This window comes from Hoplias malabaricus, chromosome 17 (genome assembly GCF_029633855.1).
Source record: "Hoplias malabaricus isolate fHopMal1 chromosome 17, fHopMal1.hap1, whole genome shotgun sequence".
Classification (NCBI taxonomy): domain Eukaryota; kingdom Metazoa; phylum Chordata; class Actinopteri; order Characiformes; family Erythrinidae; genus Hoplias; species Hoplias malabaricus.
Window position 1 is genome coordinate 9618334 of NC_089816.1, and position 22374 is coordinate 9640707.

The window sequence follows — 22374 nt, forward strand, 5'->3', positions numbered from 1 at the left end:
ACGTTGGTAGGTGGATTGGTGACTCAAATTTGTCCATAGGTGTGAGTGAATGTGTGTGTGTGTCTCTGTTGCCCTGTGAAGGACTGGCGCCCCCTCCAGGGTGTATTCCTGCCTTGCGCCCAATGATTCCAGGTAGTCTCTGGACCCACCACGACCCTGAACTGGATAAGCGGTTACAGATAATGAATGAATGAATACTTGAGGTTTATTATTATTTTTTTTAATAATACCATGTGACTGACTATGAAGATACTTTCATAATTGCAGTTCAACACTGTGAGAGGTTGTGTCTGAGCCCTGCTCCAGGTGACTGGCTGTGAGCAGTTTGGTGTGGTCTTCCTGTGTTGGCATGGGTTTCCTCTAGCTGCTCAGGTTCCCTTCCTTAGTTCAAAAACACATGATGGTAGGTGGAATGTCTACTCAAAAGCATCCATAGGTCCGAATATGTGGGTGTGTTGCCCTGCAAAGGACTGTCGCCCGGATCCACCACAACCCTGAACTGGGAAAAGCGGAAAGTGAATGCCTTTTTTTTAATATTTTTATTGATTACTAATTAATTAAACTAGGCTAGGCTACATTAGCTTCAGAAAAAAAACTGTACAACAATTTGTTTTAAAGCTGTATATTTATCCCTCACTTAAAAATAGCCAAGTATGGAAAATTGAATGAAATACATCATGTTAGGATTAGATTTTGCAAATTAAATAACTACATAAAACAATGTTGAATTTAAATATATTATGAGGCTACAATATTCTGACTGACAAAATTACAAGCTGTGGTTGCTCAATATGCTTTAACAAGCCAAAGCTGACATATGATCAATCCTTTACAAATGAGCTTATCAATAATGGTCTAGCTGTCAATGACCCAGGCACTTAACCTTTTGAATAGGTTAAATCTGCTCTTCATCAGTGTGACATGTCAGTGAGAATAGAGAGTGGAATAGAATGAAGAATAAATAAAATCAGGAATTGGTATATATAATGACTGATTTTTCTTCTACTGGAAGAAAAGTATTTATAATTCAAGACCAAGGCTTCTGTTTGTTTTGGCCACTAATGCCATAACTAGGATGAATTAAATTGCTTTCCAACTATTGAAACATGTAGCTCTGCATGTAAATTATAGACTTTCATCTAAAGTAATGAAGCCCTAATCTCATGAGATAAACTAATAACAAATGCTATCTGGGCTATCTGTTAATCTGGGCAGTGGAAGATGATGAAAGTCATCATTACATAACTTGTCAAGGTTTCACTCTTATTACCAAGGTTAATATAATTGATGATGATTATAGTAATAGTATTAATAGTAATAACAGTACAAAAGGAAACCTGTCATAAATTACAGTGCTATTAAAAATAATTGCTTTTCACTGAATTGTTGACCTGTGTGCTATATGTGCCTCAATGCAGTTTAAGTATATCGCTATTCAGACAATTAATTATTTAACAGTATACAAAAAATATTAAACATATTCTCTTTTTAATGATGTAATTATACAAAACTATATATATATATATATATGTTTGGTCTGTCAGAAGTGGCTGTCTTATCAGGATTTAATGTGGGCTTCATAGGTGTACAACTGCAAACTGCATTCACATGTTAACTGGCTTTCAAAGTTCATTAAGACTGAATATTAGTGAAGATCTGTCCAATTTCCTTGACAGGAAAATCAAAGCTACACACTTCATGCAAATAGTTTTTTTTTTAACATCTCATGTTTGATCACTTGACCTTTGGGCAGACTTCTCAACAATCATTGCAGTAGATTGTGTGGGAATCTCTGAAATACAGTCACTAATTAGACCTCTATGGCGTTATTTTTGTGCCACAATTCTGCATGAGCAAGTTATATTTTTTTATATTTAAGTTCATTATATTTAAGCATGAGCACAGATATTTTGAGTGAGCAAGGAGGTTTCTTGAACACACACTACAACCTACACATCTTGCTATCCTGTCCTGCGTGCGCGATGTCTCTGACACTTACAGAAATTACAAAGTTCCTCAGTTTCAAGCAATCAAAAACGAAAAATGACAAAGGTCATTTCTGATTGGATCGGTTACAGGTTATGGTTAGGGGCGAAATCGGAAAATGTCCTCCGAACCGAAACAGACCAGTGCACCACAGCCAGTAAGTTTATTTTATATTCATTGAATTGGCCACATGGTAGAGTTTTTATATGTTTCTTTTTTTTTTTTTTTTTGCCTTAACTGTATTTATCTAGTTTTACTGAGTGAGCAATGTAGCTGATGTGCTGAAAATAACATGTACATAGTATAAAATAGTGCTAGCAACGACTGTAAATGATACTGCAACTACTGTAGAAACGTTTTTATTAGTAATCCAAAACAGCATATATCGGTCCACTGGCATAAAAAGGCTGTCACATCACTGACTGTAAACCAATGCTGGTCCACCATTGGACCACTCAGATTACTGTCCTGTACAGGATATAACCCATTTATAATCTCCTCAAACAGATTTTACATTCACATAAAATGTTAAAAATGTTGACACTGTGCTGGATTAAAATTATTTACAAATCTTTCTTTATAAAGAATAACAAAAGAACCTAATCTGGACTGTGAATTGAAAAGTGCTAAAATGTGGCATTTTATCTAAAATTCTGTTTAATCAACAGTGGTCCGCCCAGAAAACGCTGTGTAAAACACTAGTGGACCTCCAACTTTGCCCTCAGTGGGTCAGCAGTGTTCCGCCGTCTCCTTGCTGTCAGTGATAGACTATACTGTAAATGCTATCCAGATAGGTAGATAGTTATCAACATACATGGCTAGTTGATTGTGTAATGCTAAAATCTAAATAGCTTAATACTGCAGTTAAGTTAGCTTGCGGTTAGCTATTCATATTTCTGTCGGCTATAACTCCACTGTAGTAAAATATCCGCGCACGCTCGCAAAAACCTTCTTGCTCGCTCAAAATATCCGTACGCGTGCAAAATGTCCAAATAAATGAAAAAAATTGATTGAAAACTCTGTATTTTTTAATTAGGTTTACCATTCATTGGTAAACACATTCTTATCATAGCCTATTTAGTTGTATTGTTGCTTTGCAAAAAAGAGAGCGGGAAACATTTAAAACGTGTGTGAACAAATTGTCTCAAAAAAAAAAAAAAAAAAAAAAAAAAAACATATAATATCATCACATTCTGCATGTCACATGCTTAACGCTACAATTAGAAGGCTCACTCAGACATAAGGACCAGCAAGACCACCTGGGATAAACAGGAAAATCGTGAGACAAATGCAAGTAAATAACTGAAACGACAGATCCAATCCTACATGTATTATATAAATAGAGATGGATCACCACAGAGGCAAAATCAAATATTAATAAATAGATGTGGTGCTTAGACATGACGATAGCTGCAGCATTAAACCCATTTATCTTCCACTTTGCTTTTCCTCCTGGCTGTAATATTTCTCATCAATCAGCAAGTACAGTGTCAACTGTACCTACAGTTCAGCAGCAGCAGAATGGCAGTCCCAGAGGAGCTAGTTCGGCACCCACCTTGTCAATCAATGACAATCTCCAGTTAATGAATGTATAACAGGCCTTTGAAGTGGTGAGTAATTGAATCTTTTGTTCATCGAAAGATCTGACAATGGGTTATGGCTGTTGACAAATCTCTGTGACTCTCTGGTGCATCAGCTTTATTGTGTCTTTTATTTGGCTGCAAAAATATTGAAGTTGGTAAAACTTCAGACATTTATAAGACCTGACATCTAATTCAGTTATAAAACCCAAAGTTCACCATCTCTAAAATTTTCATGTGACATGAACTCAAAACATACCCAGTAGAATAAGTCAATACTGCATGATTTATTTATAAGAATTTTAAACATAAATGCTTGGAATCAGCACTTTTAATTGTGTTTTAATGATTGTAATTAGCACTTAAGAAGAGTCAGCAACATTTGATTGACAACATGCAGAGTTCTAAGAAGGAGACCACTTTGTAGATGAATACAGAAATGATGGCTTTAGATCATAATGCAAAAGATCATGAACAAACATGAGCAACTTTCAATAACAGCCTGATGTTCTACAGTCAAATTAGCCTGCTAGAACATTGCTCCATTAATTTCAGCCTAAAAAAAAACTAATAAAAAACATTTAGACACTTTCTTTTATAGTTTTTTATGTTCTGGGAATTAGCTGGCAAAGTGTGAGGTGCTAAATTTCTCACATTTAATTTCAGTTAATATCAGAAATCTAAGTCTAAACAATACAGCAAAGCTTTAGTAAGGGCAACTGGATTCTCTCTCCTTTCTAGGGAATAGACAGATACAAAATATATTTACATGCAAGATGAGGACAAAAGATACTTTCATGTTTTGTCAACACTCATAGTCCTTTACATTCTTTGGAATATTTGCCTCAGTCACCACCAATATTCTGCATTCACTTGGATGATGCGATGGCAGCCATTCTATGCCATTGCATATCTGCTATTAGGTATAGTACAGAGACTAGAGGGAATGATAAAGTCAATTTTCTTTTGAATATGGGGTGAATTAGGGGGCAGAAGGATCCCTATAGGATGACCTCTGACCTCATGACTGAGTCATGAGCTGCAGTTTTATAGCGCAATTGTTTGGTACTGTGTCCCTGTTGCCGCACTCAGGCATTGGGATCGACAAAGTCCATATGAAGTACGCCCCATGTTGGCCATACCCACACCACTTCTAGCAGCAACCTAAGCATTTCTTGGAGGTTTACCATCTGAGTACTGGCCAGGCCCAAATCTATTTAGCTTTGTGTATTTACATGTATTGCATTTATGCATTTGACATACACTCATGCAGAGCATATTTGTACAGAACTGTGTGGTGTGCAGTGGATTGTTTTAGGTATTTTCAGGGTGCAAAACATCTACAATGAACCAAAAACACATATGCAGTGCATCCATTATTACTTACAAAGTCAAATTAATGGAGAGGCTAAAAACTAAAAGCTTGAAAACTGTTAGCAAGTTACAATAAATCTATTCTAACATGACTACTGATATGAAAACTCAAAGTAATGCAGCCAAGGAGCAGGTTCACAGATCTGTGAATAGAGCCTTCTAGAATTACTGGCACTAGCAAAACTTTCTCTGGGGATTTTCTCCAAGGATTTTCTTTCACAGTTGGACAACTTAGAAGTTTCTAGCTTCCTGGGGTCGCAAAGATTCTGCAGTTACAATTAGAAACCACCTACATTATATCATCTCTAAATAAGATGGTTTGTCAGAACTTTGGCTGTCATCAAGTCAGTAACACTTGGAGTTTGAATGACAATCCATACTAAGATTGAAATATCACAAATTCTAACATGAGATGTCTATGTACAGTTCCACTTGTTAAGTTGTATGACTTGACAATCAGTTTTAATGAGAGGAGGAGGTGTTTTTGTTAATGTGTGTTGTGATTGGCTTCTGGGGTGTAACATGTCTGGGGATCATATGTCAGAGTAACAAGTAAAGCATTCAGGCAGAATTTGTCGCCTGTCACTTTATGAATTACCGGTAATAGTTTTATGTTTTGGACAGGATTGCCACGATCCAGTCCCTACTATCCTAATCCACATCATCCCTGTTCCATGACCTAACTTGTACACAGTACGAAATGCTATGGATTGAGATATCGCAAGCAACTATTTCTATGTGTTTTGTGTTTTTAAATCTCATTCAGCATTATTTAGAAAAAAACATCTGTGCTCTTATATTTTCAAAGAGAGAACACAAAGTGCGCCCTGTGAAGGACTGGCACCCCCTCCAGGGTGTATTCCTGCCTTGTGCCCAATGATTCCAGGTAGGCTCTGGACCCACCGCGACCCTGAACTGGATAAGGGTTACAGATAATGAATGAATGAATGAACACAAAGTGCTAAATTCAAAGCTCTTATGGACATGCAATTGTGAGTGTGTTATTTATATAGCATGGCTCCAGGGTTATGGGGTTGTTTGAGTCCTACCTTGAGAGACTGAGGAGGTAGGTGTGTTCTCCCTGAGTCTCCGGAGGCTCCACATCTTTGGACTGGCCATGCCAATGTGATTCTGTGTAGGCTCCAGACCCACCACAACCTTGAACTGGATAAGCGATTGTACACAATTAGTGAATGAATGACTGAGTTGAGATTTCAATAATGTATTAGAGCAAAAATAACAATTACAGAGTTACTATTATTGGAAAACTCCCTCCTCAACCAAATCTTTTAAACTCAAAGCAGGTGCAAACAACAAATCTGCTTTTAAAAATCCTCCCAAACCTCCACAGTGCCGCTCCAGATTAGAGCAGTCAGCTGCTCAAACAACCTAAAGAGGATCAACCTATGACAGGTAAGCTTGTTTCCAAATTATTACCAGACGTTTTTCAATTTTTACCCAGTTTAACACATCAGAGATACTGTAAATCTATAAAAAATATGCATTCAGTCTCACTCAGATGCCGCTTTCCATGTGAAAGATCATTTCTTGCTTGTCAGAGCCTCTGCATGCTGGTTTCACCCATCACTCAGAAAGAACTGTTTGATGGGCTTGTGAGACAGCAGCGTTCCTTTAGTGCTGTCACTTTCTTTTTAGTCCTGCTTCATGAAAATGAGTGAAAACAAACGGAGAAGCTCAGGAGCGAAAGCCCACCCAGGTTGATTTCACACTGCCAGTCAACATAGCAAAAAGAAAAGAAGTCTACTTTTCAGTGTCCAGGTCCATGTCCATCAAAGAGACAATAACAGCGAAGCCCACCCCCTTCCATCCACAACACCAACACCCTCATCACTCCATTTCAACAATGTTTAGCCAACTTTTCATTCCTTAAAAAGTCACCTTTATGCTTAAGCTTTGCTCATATGTTTGAAATGACTTTCACCTTATTGAATCCTCTTTAAAAACACTGCACATTAGTGCTGCAGCCATGTAGCAATAAGGCAAAGCTTTACCCAGTGGGATTTTTCTTTAAACCTGTCATCGGTCTCATTGCATTCACTCTAAATTACAGCTCTCAACACAGTTTCAGAATTCTAGAAAGCAGAGAATCAAATATAGCTACGATTTCTGACAAATGGCATTTTCAAAACTCTTTTATACATCCTCCCCAAATCTACGTTTTTCAATAGTTGCTCTCTACAATACAGTACATTTACATATAAAACTTAATGGATATAAATTGCATTATTTGAGGTTCAGTTTTACTGTTACCGTGAAAATGTAGACATATTGGTCAAATAACATGTGCAAGTGAAAGTAAAGTAAACACATACTCTACCCTGAACAAAATATTTCCAGATATTTTTAAAGCTGTTTATAAGCCCTGGCCATATTTTTCTTTGCCCCTGGATGTCCACTGAAGGTCTTGTTCATGCTCCCCAACATTCAGCCAATAGTTGTGTGCTTTAATTTGTGAGGTTGCTTAATATGACAAGATGCCACGTTCCATCAGTTTGGAAAAATAAACCTGCAAACCTGCAAGGCCCCTGACACTCTCTGGCTCTGCGCAGCTCATCATCATTGTAAATTTGAGAATTCCAGGCAGATCAAAAAGCTTGCCATTGGCCAGGCATTCTCACTTGTCAAAATGTTTTTGTCCCCTGACAATAACGTTTCTGCTTTCACTACAGAGAGGAGGAGAAAACCCACAACAGCCAGTGTGTACATGTAAATGAACATTTGGTGGGCAAAATGAGTATCTAATGTGGGCTATGTTTCTGCGAGCTTTTTGGCTGGTTAATTGCAGACTGATTGTTTTCCAGGCTGCTTGAGATTGTTTTTGGTAAATTCTTCCAGAGTCTTTTGCCCTGAGCTTGCTGCCAGGTGAACACACTCAGCTCTGGAGGTGAGTTTCTCTTTAGATTCATGCAGCACAACTGCTAGGACTGAAGGCCAAACAAATATGTAATGTGTCCCCCTGCTTTTTGAAATAAATACTTCATGAGCAATGCCTTGACATTCACTTTTGACGCCAGTAACTGTGTTTGACCATTATCGTTTCTGTGATTTATAACAGTGCATCATTAATACTAATATTGAAGGTCATTAACTAAATAATTAAGAAAGTATTCTCATTAATACACTTCCGTAATCAAGGTTCTTTCAAAGATAACAGACACAGAAAGTAAGATGGTGCAAACAGAACAGAAGCTTCTATTTTTTGAGTTAATAGGACTTTTGTGATGCTTTCAAGGCTGAAGAATGCCAAGACGAACAGTCTCCTTTGGAAGCCTTTTGGTTTTTGTCTTTTTTGTTTTTAATTATCCCCCCCCCCCCCCAACGTTTGCCTGGTGAAAGATGGCTCGCACAAGCCAGCGAGGTGGGCGGGCAGCTCCGCAGTAGTGATGGACCTATAAATAATGTTATCAATTTTATCTCCAGTGGCTCGCTTAATTACTACAACCTTGTGTGCTTAATTAGGTGCAGATGTTACTAAGTCTAGAAGCAAAACTTAATTTCTTTTATTTTTTAAATAATTTCTGATGTTAGGGGTGTTGAGCCAAACTACCTGTTTTCCTAATAAAATGAATTATTTTGTTTTTTTAAAAAATGCTTTTTTGAATCAAAACAAAAGTTAATTGTAGCCCATCTGTGTCCTTTACCTAAAATAAAAAGAAAATTGACAATATTCATAGCAAGACCACCATGAAAAAAGAAAAAAAAAAAAAAAGAATCGAGAACGTTTCTATGTTTTATTTGTTAAGTCATAGCTAAATCCTAGCACATTTGGTTATACTTCTAATTCATTATTATAGAAAGAGTGCTGTAAACTGTTGTGGGACAATGTTTAGAGTTAGCATTATGTTTACAGTTGAGATTAGGGTTATAGTGAGTGTTAGAATTAAGGTTATTTTGAGGGTAAGATTTAGGGGCTGGATTCAACCTGAATTTTCATGTTGGGTAGGTCTCACATTCATGTACATCTGCAGAAAGTGTACTATAATTTAAACACATTGTCGCATCGGGCCTACGTTCTTGTAAGGAATATAACAATCTGACAAAGCAAAATGACCAGTGGAAGTACTTGATTCACTTTGATAGCAGATGCACCAGTGCATAAAGTCTGTAACTTGGTTTCTGTAAACATTGTACAAATCCTGGGACTGGCCTTTGTTACATTTGTACATTTTCAAGGCAAAATCAGGCTGTAACACAAAGAAACATAGTGCTGTGTTGCTGAACAACACATAAACAGTATACAATCAAGGAAGCTCTAATTAGATTTGAGGGCCCATCGTGATTCCTGCTGACTCCAGGACTCCATCATCAATTAAAGTAATTAATTGAACAATAGCATGGTGTAATCACTTTTTCAGACCTATGAAAATACATCTTAGGTACCATCTCCAGCCCGGAAACTTGATGCTTATGGCTGAGTGAACTGCTTGGTATATTCTAGGTGGAATACACCTGTAGAAATTAATTAAGTGCTTGCATATTAGTCTTAAAGTGTGAGGGCATGTATGCTTAGCTAGACTTAAAATCCTGGGAATTCACACATGGGAAAACATGTTCCATATTTTTGAGATCCCTGCAGTGCTAGAGCACTTATCGCTTGGAATATTTTATTCTTTGGCTTTATTGTCTTGGTGCAGTGACCATTTTCTCGGTGGCTTCTTGTATGGCTTCCCTCTGGCACTTCAAGCTAAAAATGTACACTGACCGAAGGTTTGTGGACAACATTTTTTTTCTGAAAGTGTTCATCAGTAGCTTGTCCCCTTTTGCCGAAGTAACAGCTTTTACTCTTCTGGGAAGGCTTTTACTCTAAATGCAGGAACATTTGTGAGAGTATTTGATTGCATTCAGTTACCAGAACATTAGTGACTCATCTCAAGTTATTTGATGGAGTTCCATCACACAGTTCCACTGCTCCACAGCACAATGCTGAAGGATGTAAAACCTTCTAGTCCACACTTGACACAGGGTATTGCGACCTTATAAAAGCTGGATGTGAACAGTTGAATGCTTGTATCTATAGTATGTTTAACTTAAAGGTGAATAGTTCACATATTTGAAGGTGCCTACATGCTGTTGTATTGAAAAAAATCAGAACATACCTTATTAAAAAAGATCACTCCAGATATTTATAATATTTGTACATTGTGATTCATTGTAATTCATAGAAACAATGCTGTAAACTGACAGCATTGCACAAGAACCTTGTGTATCTTACCTCTATATTTAAGAGTGTAAGTGTAAAAGGCTGCTCTTTCAAATATTTTGGAGCTTAGTGTTAAGATTTATTTAGGGATATGTGTAAGTTTAGAGTTACAGGAGCTGAACTATTTTAACGAATTATTGGACAAATCCTGGTCTTTTAGTAAAATAAATAGAAATTCACCTTGAGAAGGGGATATTTAATATAAACTGTACAGGTTTCTTCAGCTGATCTACCAATAAATAAATTGATAAATAAATAATAAATATTCCATTAGTGTTTTGTAGAAGGTATTTTTGATTGGAAGAGGAGCTCTACATTATTTGGAGGTTGTTAATATTTACAAATTATTTATATAAGGTCAAACAAAAGTTGCTTTTATGAAATCAAAATTGGTTCCGCTTCGGTGCCAATATCTAATTTTATTTGACAACTTTATTTTCGAGAGTGGCTCACACCTTGTGGTTTGGCCTGAGTTGGTGTGTGTAAAAGTGTGTATCAAGTCGGGTGGGGGTGGGGGGCTTAGTCATATTTCTCAGGGGTAATGTGGCTGATTGTTCAATCACGTCACACGCTCCACTTAGGGAGGCCAGGGAGGCAATCATGTGCATCTGGAGGCAGAAAGATCGATTGGCCAGTCTTTTTTTTCCTCTACTGAGCTCCTCCCCAAGCTGTGTCCACCTGACATGTTGGCAGATGTACACCCTGCTCATCACAGATACTGCCTTAAGATGGAAACTTCACCCCATGCATGACCTTCATAAGCTAGAACTCAGCCAGAGTGCACAATCATGCTGAAAATTGGAGGTTTGGATGACTACAGCATTCCTTAATGAGCAATTAATGTTGGGCTACCTTCAACAGCAAGTGGTTTACTGCAGCTTATAAGGTCAGTATAGTGTATACTATGTATTTAGTGATTATGCAAACATATGGCTATTACATTGTTACTTCAGTGTATTTTCATTGAATTTATATGAGATTATGAATCTGCATTATTGGGTTGTCAGTTTCAACAATTAAGCACATTGCAGGTGTTTCATCTCCACTTAGGCTCTGATGTACATAATGTCCTATGATTTGTAGTTTATAAATTTGAGGGAAACTCTGCAGTAGTTTCCTATGCTCTGCAGTAGTTTCCTATGCAAACATGTTTATTGCATTCTACAAGATTAAATGAGGTATAAAATAAACCATTTTTTCCCTTGCCTTGATATTAAACTTTAGAAAACACACTGTGGGATATTATTTATAACTGCCTTAGTGTCATGTAATTAAACTGTACTCAAAGAATCTTTCCCTTTATTCAGAATAGAACTGGAACATCTTATTCCTCACCGGCTAATCCTACACAGCCACGAATACAATTTACTGGTTATGAATTGGATCTGACTTTGTACACATGAAAATCTGTATCCAGTGCACCAACTGTAACAGGTTTATCAAATCTTCTCTGTGCTAGTTTATAGAATTTTCTGGACCAATGTTTTACTCTGATCTGAAATGCATGCTTTGTAGAAATCTCATTTAATATGCATTACCAGGCCTCTGGTTCATATCACAGACAAGGGCCGTTTCTGTTTGTACGTCCTTAATCTAATGATTGTGCCGATCCCATTGGAGAATGGCCAAGAGGAATTTACATATCCGGGAGACAAGGATATACCCAAAGCATCCGGGTAACATTCTTGTAAGGAATATAACAATCTGACAAAGAAAAATGACCAGCGCCGTACTGGAGTGGCAGTACTTGACTCAACACTTTGATTCCCCTCCATCCCAGCAGAATTCACTTTCATAGCAGGTGTACCAGTGCATAAAGTCTTCCCTGGTGGAGACCTGACAGCCTCAGATGCCAAAAATCCATCTTCCAATGCAATTTAGCACACAGGGAGCAGCGAAGATGGGAAAATTATACAGGACTTCAGTCTGCTTTTTAACAGGTAGCAGGGGAGACCCTGTAGACACATTTGAAATAATGACAGGTTGCAAGAATCTGACAAGTCAAAGTTAGTCACTCTCTAAAATAAAATTCCAGTCACCTCTGAACCTTTGTTGGCAGAGGTGGGCATGGGTGCTGGATTTCTTTGTCTGAGATAGCTGCAATGTTGTCACATATAAACCTTACTCCATATGTAAGAATTTGGAATGTAATAACTGACCAGTTCTAATTAGCTGTGTGCCTTTGAATGTACATCATATACTAGTTGTTGATGTAACAAAACACCACTGGACTTTACAGATGGATTTATGATTCCATGTCTCGTTAACCACACAACACTATACTAGCAAAGCTAGGTTCAGACAGAAGGTAATGGGAGGCCAACTGCAACAGGTTTTTATTTTAGTTTATTTTATTTTATTAATTCTTAATGTGGCCTCTCTGACATTAGTCTGATCATATCATATTACAGAAATGACTCTCTATACCTACCCTCACTAACAATATATATTTTCTTATTTCTGTAACATGATTAGCAATTGTAAGTCACTCTGGATTAAAGCATCTACTACATGCTAAACGTAAGTGTAAATGTACAGCAAAAATATGTTACTGCACTCTGGCAGAACAGCAGCTAGACGAATAGTAATCTTCTCCACCTTCCTCTAGAGAGCTGGTTCTCAGCCTTTTATCTCTCAGACCCCTCGACACAGGTTATAATCCACCGGTACAGGGCTACAGCTGAGATCCTGTCAGCATCAGGCTCCAACAAAAATGATGATTCAGTGCAAAAGTCAAGGTTATCCATCACCATTTTGTTCACATATTCCCCTGTACCAGTCCACTCCAATGGTTTCATTTGGATCATTTGACTTCATCTGAACCATTGTTCTTCAGCTGTCAGGAATGTATTTCTCAAAGTGGTAACTTGTACACAATCAGTTCAATTCAGGTAGTGCTTTTCTCGCTACAGAGCTGCAGGGAAAACTAAGTGCATTCTGAGGTAGCAGGCAGGTGGGGGTGGTTTTCACATGCTGTTTTAGCAAAGGTGACTGTTAGACAGTACCAGAGGATGCTGATATTTTCATTGATTTGGCCAAAACTATTTAAATTGGGTTTCTGTGTTTTGTGGTGTATCTTGGAAAAAATGGGCATATTTGTATTGTGCACACACATAAGGCACTTGAGGCCATTTTAGCAAAGGTGACTATTGACTGGAATATAGAGCATACCTTGATTTCATGTGTCTTGTGTAAAAATGGACAAACCTTTTGGAAACAGCGTAAGTATTATTTTGACCATTTCTTTACAACTATTAGCTTCTGTTGAGGAGCCTTGAAATAAACTGGATGAAGTCCTTTAGCAAACATGCAGGGCCTGTTATGATAGTTACAAAGCAAATAACCCAGTGTCAAATCAACACTATTCCTGTTAAGTTAACACTGAGAGTGTTAAATTATTACACTAACAGTGTTAATTTAACACTAATAGTGTTGATTTAACATTGGAGAATTTGCTGTGTACAGTGCCTCAATACGCACAACATTCACTAACAGTGTTTGTGTTTATATCTGTGCTTTTCCTAGCCACTATGATGATGCTGACACTGCTAAAGAAAGTGCCGTTTGATCCCTACCATTATTTTATGGTTGGTTTATAAGTGGAGGAGAAAAAATCATGCCACACTGGCCACTGAAACTTTAGTAAATCCAATATGTTGAACTCATTTCTTTGTGCAGGCCTCCCATGTCTTGCATGGCTGTCTTTTATACACATCATAGTTAACTGTTTGTCCCCCTTCTCCATGTTATAAAGGTGCAAGCTTTGTGTACAAGTTGTTTAACTGCAGCTTGTATAATATCAGTACATTGTAAAGGGACCTCTCCGAAATATCTGTACAAGGTACTATGCTCAGTTTCCAGCATCAGCAAGAGGAGTAGCCACCAACACTGGTCTGTGGACCAGTGGGATTGGGTTCTCTGGAGTGATGGAGCACCATTCAATACCTTTGGGATAAGTTGCAGTGTTTGTGACGCTTAACTGATGAGGCACTCCTAGCCGAATGCACTCAAATTCTGAGAGATGTTTTAACAGCTAGAGAAAATATGAAATGAAATAGTTACTCTATATGCAGAGTAAGATGTGTTGCACTCTCCCAAATATATAGTGAATTAATTCTGGTTTGATATAGTGCCAGTGTTGTGTGTTTTTCCCAACAGAATTAAAAGAAAGTCTTGTGATTTAAAAAAAAAAAAAAAACATAATTAGAATTGCATTTTAAAAAAGTGTTTCTTCAAGGTTTTTTTTTTACTAAACACAAAGGATCTGAAATAAGGCCACTCATTGTTCTCTGCCAGTTGAATTGAATTTTTTTACAAATACAATTATGAGATCTTAACAATATCAGAACAATTTGGTACGTTCTCATATAGATAATTATATATGACATGTTCTTAATGAGTCTGAAGAACATAAATGTGAACATGTCTCGATGCAGAGATTCCTTTAAGCATGAAATGTTTTTTCAATGTTTTTTTTTTTAATATATATACGGTTGTAAACAGAACTATTGTTGTTACTAAACTACTATTGAAGAATTTCAATATTTTTAAGAGTGTGTACAGCACAAGATCCAGTTGAAGGAACTGAGCTGTACAATCAACAAACTATTTTGCAACAAAGCAATGAATGAGTGTGAGGGGGTGGAAATGAAAAAAAAAAAAAACACCAACATTCTGTAACTACATGCTGTGATTGGTCATTGTTGCTTCAAGGCCGTTATCATGGACCTGGACCTAAGAGTTTAATTCAGCATCAATCCAGCGTCCAGCATCTTAAACACAAAGGCCATGCTCGGTTTGCAATTTAAATTTTTTTTCCATACATCTCATGAAGCTGTGTGAAACTGTATACAGCTTGGGGAAGTGTGTGCACATGTGAGCTTGTGTGTCTTTTATATATATATATATATATATATATATATATATATATATATATATATATATATATATATATATATATATATATATATTTGTTTTTTTTTTGTTTTTTTTTTTTTTGAAGCATCTGGCTGAAACACACACGTAATGTGGGGAAAGTGCTCATGTCGCTTTGAGGAACCGACAAGCATGCTGTCAGAGACTAAAAGCCAGAGGCTTGATTGACAAGGCTGCGCTAAACACTGCATTTGAACTTCTTAGCACATCAGGCCATGGGGAAGGGGTGGGGGGGGGGGCATGAGGGGGGGTGGTGGGCAGACCTTCAGCATTTATTAATGTTTGGCATCTGACATGGCGGTTTGTATACAGCTCTTCTTTTCAGAGTAAATAAATAGCTAATGTACTCAAGCAAAAAATGTCAATGACAGCTTAGTCATAATTAAAGTAAACATACAGGATGGAAACATCAGGGTTTTTGACGTTGTTTGCACGTTTCTTAAAGTAAAAAAAAAAAAAAAAAAAAAACATTGTGCATAGAGGTCTCTGACTTCTGCACAATCCTGGAAACAAGGACTGCTTGAACTCGCAAGAACCTCCACATAATTTAATCTTCATTTCTTCATTTACAGTGCTGTGCAAATGTCAGAGACCCCCCTTCATTTCACTTCCAGAAAAGGGTCAATAAATACGCAATGAGTAGTAGTTTTGTCCAAAATCGCAGCATTATAATCATTATGACACTTGGAGCATCTGTGGTTGTTACTCAAGGCTCAGCACTGCAGACATTGCACTATTTAACTTTTGGTAGGGAAGTAAGAAACCAACAATGTTTAAATAGGTGGTACATGTCAAATTAACTTTCCCGGGAATGCTAAGACCCAATGTTTCCCAGCAGAACATTGCCCAAAGTGCCACACTGCTTTTACTGGCTTGCATTACCCCCTCTTCCCGCATTGTGCATCATGGATCCATCTGTTCCCCAGGTAGTGCACCCAGTCATCAATATAATGTAAAAGAATGACTCAGAGTTGGTCACCTTGTATTGCTCCATGGTCCAGTTCTGGTGTTCTGTCCCCAGTGTAGGAGCTTTCAGCAGTGGACTGGTCAGTATGGATCGTCTACCCGGTCTGCAGACCTGCTCGATATGCAGTAAACTGTGATGCGATGTGTGTACTGACACCTTTCGAACATAACTAACATTAACTTTTCAGGATAGTGTGCTATAGCTATTCTGTGGGGGTTGAACCTAATGAGCTAGAGTTGACTCTGCTCACACATTAATGAGCCTTGGACATCCATTACCCTGTCACCCCTTCACAGTATGTCCTTCTGTGGGCAATGTTTGGTAGGAACTAAAAACTGCTTACCAGGAATACCTCGCAAGACGTCTTGCCATCACAAAATATGACACATGCCACTATAAGGAGATAATTAATCACTTGAAGTGGCAACAGATCTATTCATAATTAAATTTTAACACTTTTTTGTTATTATTATTATTATTATTATTATCCATGATATACAAATATAAGTAGTGCTTCTTCGGCTATCCCACTGACTTTGGAATCCATAAATACAGAGCAAGAAGCACAGCAGGTACTGGGATATCTCTGCATGCACCAAAACAAGATAAACAGGCAAGTGTCCATATTTCATAAGTCTATGGGCACTGTCATTATATTTATGAGTTCACATTATCTCCTCTGGTGTACGCGTCTGTAAACCAGCCAAGTACTTGGTGGAAACACATGCTTTTAGAAAGACGCATGACTGGAATGTTGCCAAATTACGATATGAATTAAGTGGCAATCAAGTTGTGGCAGCATACTGTCTTAATTAGAACCCTCGCTTATTCAACAAATTCACCAGCAAAGAAAATATAAATTATTGGTGGGCTTAATAGCACGTTCTGAATGTCACTTCTCATTGGCATTTCCTATTTGTAATCATACATCCCCAAAAATCAGCTTACGTTCAACCAAAACAATGAACAAACTGATAAGACCATTCATTTGTAAGTGTTAAAAGTACACATCTTCATCAGTGTGCTTCTGTGGCTGGCTTTCTGTGGAAAAACAGCAAAGCAAAAACATTCTTCTTGCACAGATGCACAATCTTTGGGCTGAAGCTTCTGTCCTTGGCTGCCAACAATACACGCCGCCTTTAGTACAGTCAGTCTTTTTTACCAAGCCATAGCAATCCCAAATGTGTGATTCTTGTTTAGAGAAATTCTGTCAAGCCTTTGCATTGGTAGGCCAAACACAAAACAATGTCATCTTCCACATAGGAGGCCAATTTAGGCAAGCGTCCAGTGGAGTGATACCTGGAGTGGTGGATCTACTCTAATTTTGCCAAGATTTTCCCTGACAGTGCCACAGAAAATCACTCTGTGTGTTAAGCTGTACTGGTAATGGAGACAGCTCAAGTTGCCACTACTGATTTCTTATAGGATTTCAGGCAGAAAAATGTGCCTTTTTACCAGGGTGCCTCCCAGTATTTTCAAAAAAGTCATAGGGGCTCAAGTCCAAAATTTGAAGGTAGCTGCTCTGCCAGCATTTCTTTTCAATGATAAAAATAAGGTGTTTGTCCATATCTCCTGCAGTAACAGTAGAAGACTATACAAGATGTTAGAACGTTACTGTGAGAATTTGACCACATGCAGCCCATAGAGTATTAGCAAGGTCTGCTGGGGTTGGATGATTAGTTTTAGATCACAAACGCCAGCCCAACTCATGCCAGTGGTATTTGAACTCTCTAGCTAACACTTGACACTAGGCATGGTGACATTAGGCTCATGTGCAGTTACTCAGGACATCCCATTCTGCAGGCAGTGTTTTCAATAGAGGTTTTACAGCTTCCAAGTCTGCAGCATTTTACCCTCGCAACTTTGTATTTGTAAGTTGTAGGTAAAAATAAATAAATAAATAAATAAAAATCCATGCCTGGTAGATACTACAGACTGATCATTTCCTCCAACTTCTCAACAAAACAGATAACAGTGTGGGTTCATCAATATCTGGTTCAAACTGCTGAAGCTGGTCAGATAAATGGGCAGGGCTTTGTTTGTATGTTTGAGGGGTGCAGGATAAACATTTACAAACATTTACTCTCATCCTCCTTTTCCATCTATACTTCCTGAAATACTACTGATATGTGAATTACATACAAGATTAATTTTTGACTTAGACAATAATTTGCCCTAGGCCCAAAGTTGCATGGCAGGGGATTTCACTGCCACACATTTCCAGGTCCACTAGGTGCTGAGTTTGAGCCCAGGTGACATGTGGGGTTGCCTCAGGGAGGGCATCCGGCAAGAAAACCTTTTGTCTAGTTTAATGTGCAGATCACCGGTTAGCGGTATGGAGTTAGAAGTGTGGAATAGAATGGAGTGTCACTTTGCTCTGTGCCAACTGACAGCTAAAGGGTTAGAAATCCCCCAGTACTACATTCTTAAAAATATAAAGGTGCTACAAAGTGTTATTTGTTTGTCATAAAGATCCATATTTTATATTTATATTCCACCTGAGAATACTGTGATTGAACATGGTTTTTGGGAACTTTGTGTACAGCCATATCTGAATGACGATAGTTCTGTGTAATTAAAGGAACTATACTAATGCTTAAAGCAGCAGGTACAACATAATATTCTGTATTTTCCCTTGGGCTCCCTCTACAGTTACAGAGTGTAATTCACTGTTATAGAACTATCCTGAAATCAAAGAGGTGGGGGTTCCTGCCCTTCTCCAAAAGTTACATAGTGCAGTTTCTTTTGTCTAGTTTAATGTGCAGATCACCGGTTAGCGGTATGGAGTTAGAAGTGTGGAATAGAATGGAGTGTCACTTTGCTCTGTGCCAACTGACAGCTAAAGGGTTAGAAATCCCCCAGTACTACATTCTTAAAAAAATAAAGGTGCTACAAAGTGTTATTTGTTTGTCATAAAGATCCATATTTGCTCATACCTTTAAATGGTTAAAGAACCTTAAAATTAAGTGATGGATTTCTAAACTATTAAATGTTATTTACACTCACACATCTCTTAGTAAACATGGTTCTCTAGGAACCAAACGTGATTCTTCTATCGCATCGCTCAAAGAACATTTTGTAGCACCTTTATTTAAGGTGTAGGTTATGCTATTGTGGCTGATTGCTGTCAAGTAGTATTTTACACACAAAAAAAAGGAAATAAAAAAATTTTGTTTGATTGTTGTTGCCATCTTATCATTATATAACACCATCCCAACAAACACCCCCTGGAATATGCTTAAACATAATAATATAAAAATAAAAATGTATAGGGATTTTATTAATCTATTGTAATATCACTGACTTTCTTCATAAAATGTTGTCTGAATGACTTTACTGGCTTACGGTCTAAATGCTGGACAGACTAATGATACAGGTTTTATGTGATTGTTATTTCCAGAGCATTAGTGCTTCACTGAATCAAAGTATTTTGCTGACAGTAAATAGAAAGAAGGTAGTTATGGGTGTATATGATTAAATCAGTGACTTGAGGCTAAAGGTGTGTTTTGATCATAAGAATGTGTGTCTCTCTGTGTAAAAAGTGGGAACAGGGTTTATGTGTGTGTGTGTGTGTGGGGGTGGGTGGGTGTGTACTCACCCTAATCCCCTGGGTTTTGTGCACACTTCATACACTCAGCATATATTTGCACATACCTTTGGCTGCACCACTGGGCTCATCTGTGTTATGAGTCATTCCTTAATGCCAGCATGATGGAAATGTCATCCAGATACGGAGCCAGTCGTTCTGATTCCGGCATCTGTCTCACACACACACACACACACATACACACAACAAACTTGGTCAAGCTCCATTTTGGCAATATATTACTTATTTGCTTTTAATTATCTTGTGTTTGTAGTGTTCTCCTTATCCTCGCCGTACAGCATAACCCTTTAATACATTACTCAGCCCTGCCGACTGCTTTAAACCGAGAAGCGAAGGAATTAAATTGACTTAAATTAGATTAAATAAATTAATATAACCCCTTGTTTGATTAAATCCTAAAACCTGAGAATACTGTGATTGAACATGGTTTTTGGGAACTTTGTGTACAGCCATATCTGAATGACGATAGTTCTGTGTAATTAAAGGAACAATACTAATGCTTAAAGCAGCAGGTACAACATAATATTCTATATTTTCCCTTGGGCTCCCTCTACAGTTACAGAGTGTAATTCACTGTTATAGAACTATCCTGAAATCAAAGAGGTGGGGGTTCCTGCCCTTCTCCAAAAGTTACATAGTGCAGTTTCTGCAGTGCTCAGTCTGAAGTACCAATATCAGAGACTTTCTTGTTACAGGTCAGTGAAGCAGTACATTTGAAGTAAAAATACATAGTGTTGCTAGTGTCATATTGGTGATGTCATAAAGAGAAACAAAAATAAACTTGTATCTCACATTCTTACATTTTAAAGGCTCTCAAATCAAACCCCTACAAACTTGTGTCTTTTCATCAGAAGTACATTAATAGAAGTTATATCCAAGACAGAAATCCCCTAAAGCCTTTAACTGGCTTAGATGTAATTCTACACCTTTGCCTTCATTCAGTATGACCGAACTATGAAAATGCAAATAGTCCCCAACTGTCTCCATTTACTCCTCTACCACTCACCTGTGTGTGTGTGTGTGTGGGGGGGGGGGGGGGGGGGGGCATGGGAAAACATGCGAATTTCTTTTTTAATTCATCCGAGAACTTGCATTTCCGTTTCGGCATAGCTGCTCGAGATGAGTGTAGGTACATGAGCTTTGCCTGACGTAAACAAGGACTACTGACGTGCAGACTGACCAATTAAATGTTTACAGAGAAGGTTATCGACCAAATCGACCAATAACGGTAGCTCTACAGTCAGACCGTCCAATCAGAAGATTTTAGGCTACTTCACCACGCCCCCTTCTCACCCAAGCGAACCAATCGGAGTAGGGGAGGGCGGGACTAGTTTGTGAACGAAACGCTTCTCGAAATTTTATGTAAGCTCTAGAAAAACAAAATCCCGGAAGTTTGTGAAATTCCGCCCGGACATTTTTTAAAGTCTAAATAAGACGGTCTGACTGTAGAGTTACCGTTATTAGTCGATAACCTTCTCTGTAAACATTTAATTGGTCAGTCTGCACGTCAGTAGTCCTTGTTTACCTCAGAGGGAAAGCTCATGTACCTACCCTCTTCTGGCGCAGCTATGCCAAAACGGAAATGTAAGTTCTCGGATGAATTAAAAAAAGAAATTCCCATGTTTTCCCATGTGTAACAAATAAAGGTGTAAATGACCTAAAAGCTCACGCAGGTTCAGCTAAGCATACAACGGCAGACGTGTCCTCTTTTTCACCATCTCAGATCTGGTCACACTATTGTAGGAAACTGAGGAAAGGAGTTAAGGCGCTTGACTTGGTGTAGCGGCGGAGAGAGCTGGGGAATCGTGCCGTTGTGAGAGATCCTGAGAGTGACCAACGAAGCGGCTGCCTGGCCGAGTGAGAGCGGAACTTGTGACGCCTGGAGACGCGAGGCGGGGAGCGCCTAGACGCCCACTTCAAAAGCGAGACGCTGCAAACTCGGAACGGTGTGAGTACTGCAGCCTTAAATGTTGTGATGTGGCCTGAGTTGTCTCCAGCTACTAGTAGTCATTAGTTAAAGATAAGTTTTAGCCTCCTGCTCAGGAACCCCAATTTATTCAAATAATTTTTTAGTACTTCTAAACTACCGTCGGCTGTTTTGCAGTGTAATTTAGACGGAACAGTGGCCGTGAGACTGAGACCTTTGCTGCCTAAAGGACTACCTGCCGTGGCCTACCAGAGTTCCTTTTTTCCCGCTTTTCCTCCCCTGGAGTTTGGAGAACAAGTGTTTTTTTTTTTTTTTTTTTAATTTTTTTATTATTATTATTATTATTATTATTATTATTGACTGAAATCTACTAATGAGGAATTAATTTTTTTTATGCTGTTGAATAAATATTTGTCTGACTGGAATTTGTTTGGTCTATGAGTTGCTGGGCAAATTGTTTCGCCCTGATTGGACAAGTTTTTTTTTTAAAGCTGCAGGGGGGCTAATTTGGGGAGAGTGTATTAGGCACTTTGGGTTTATATATATATATATATGGTATGCATGAAAATAAAAATTAAAAAAAATGGTAAATTTGACTTAATTTTAAATTTATTTCAACTTCTGGTTTAAAGCAAACCCCTCAGCTTTGCTCTCTGAACAGTGTAACATTTTGTCTGTCTGAGTCCATTAGCTTGCAGCTTCAAAGCAGAAACATTCAGCTGCGGAGTTGACTGCTTATTTTGTGTTTGGTACTTTTTTTCCAGAATCACACAAATG

The 22374-nt window shown here is 38.0% G+C and overlaps 1 long non-coding RNA gene across 1 annotated transcript; it reads right to left on the reverse strand.

Annotated features, from left to right (window-relative positions):
• Positions 1-294: 294 nt before the first annotated feature.
• On the reverse strand, positions 295-21421 carry LOC136674171 (uncharacterized). Its single transcript, XR_010796006.1, has 4 exons — positions 21328-21421; positions 19718-19821; positions 5990-6104; positions 295-499 (listed from the first exon to the last, which is right to left on the reverse strand). It is a non-coding gene; the product is annotated as an uncharacterized lncRNA (long non-coding RNA).
• Positions 21422-22374: the final 953 nt, after the last annotated feature.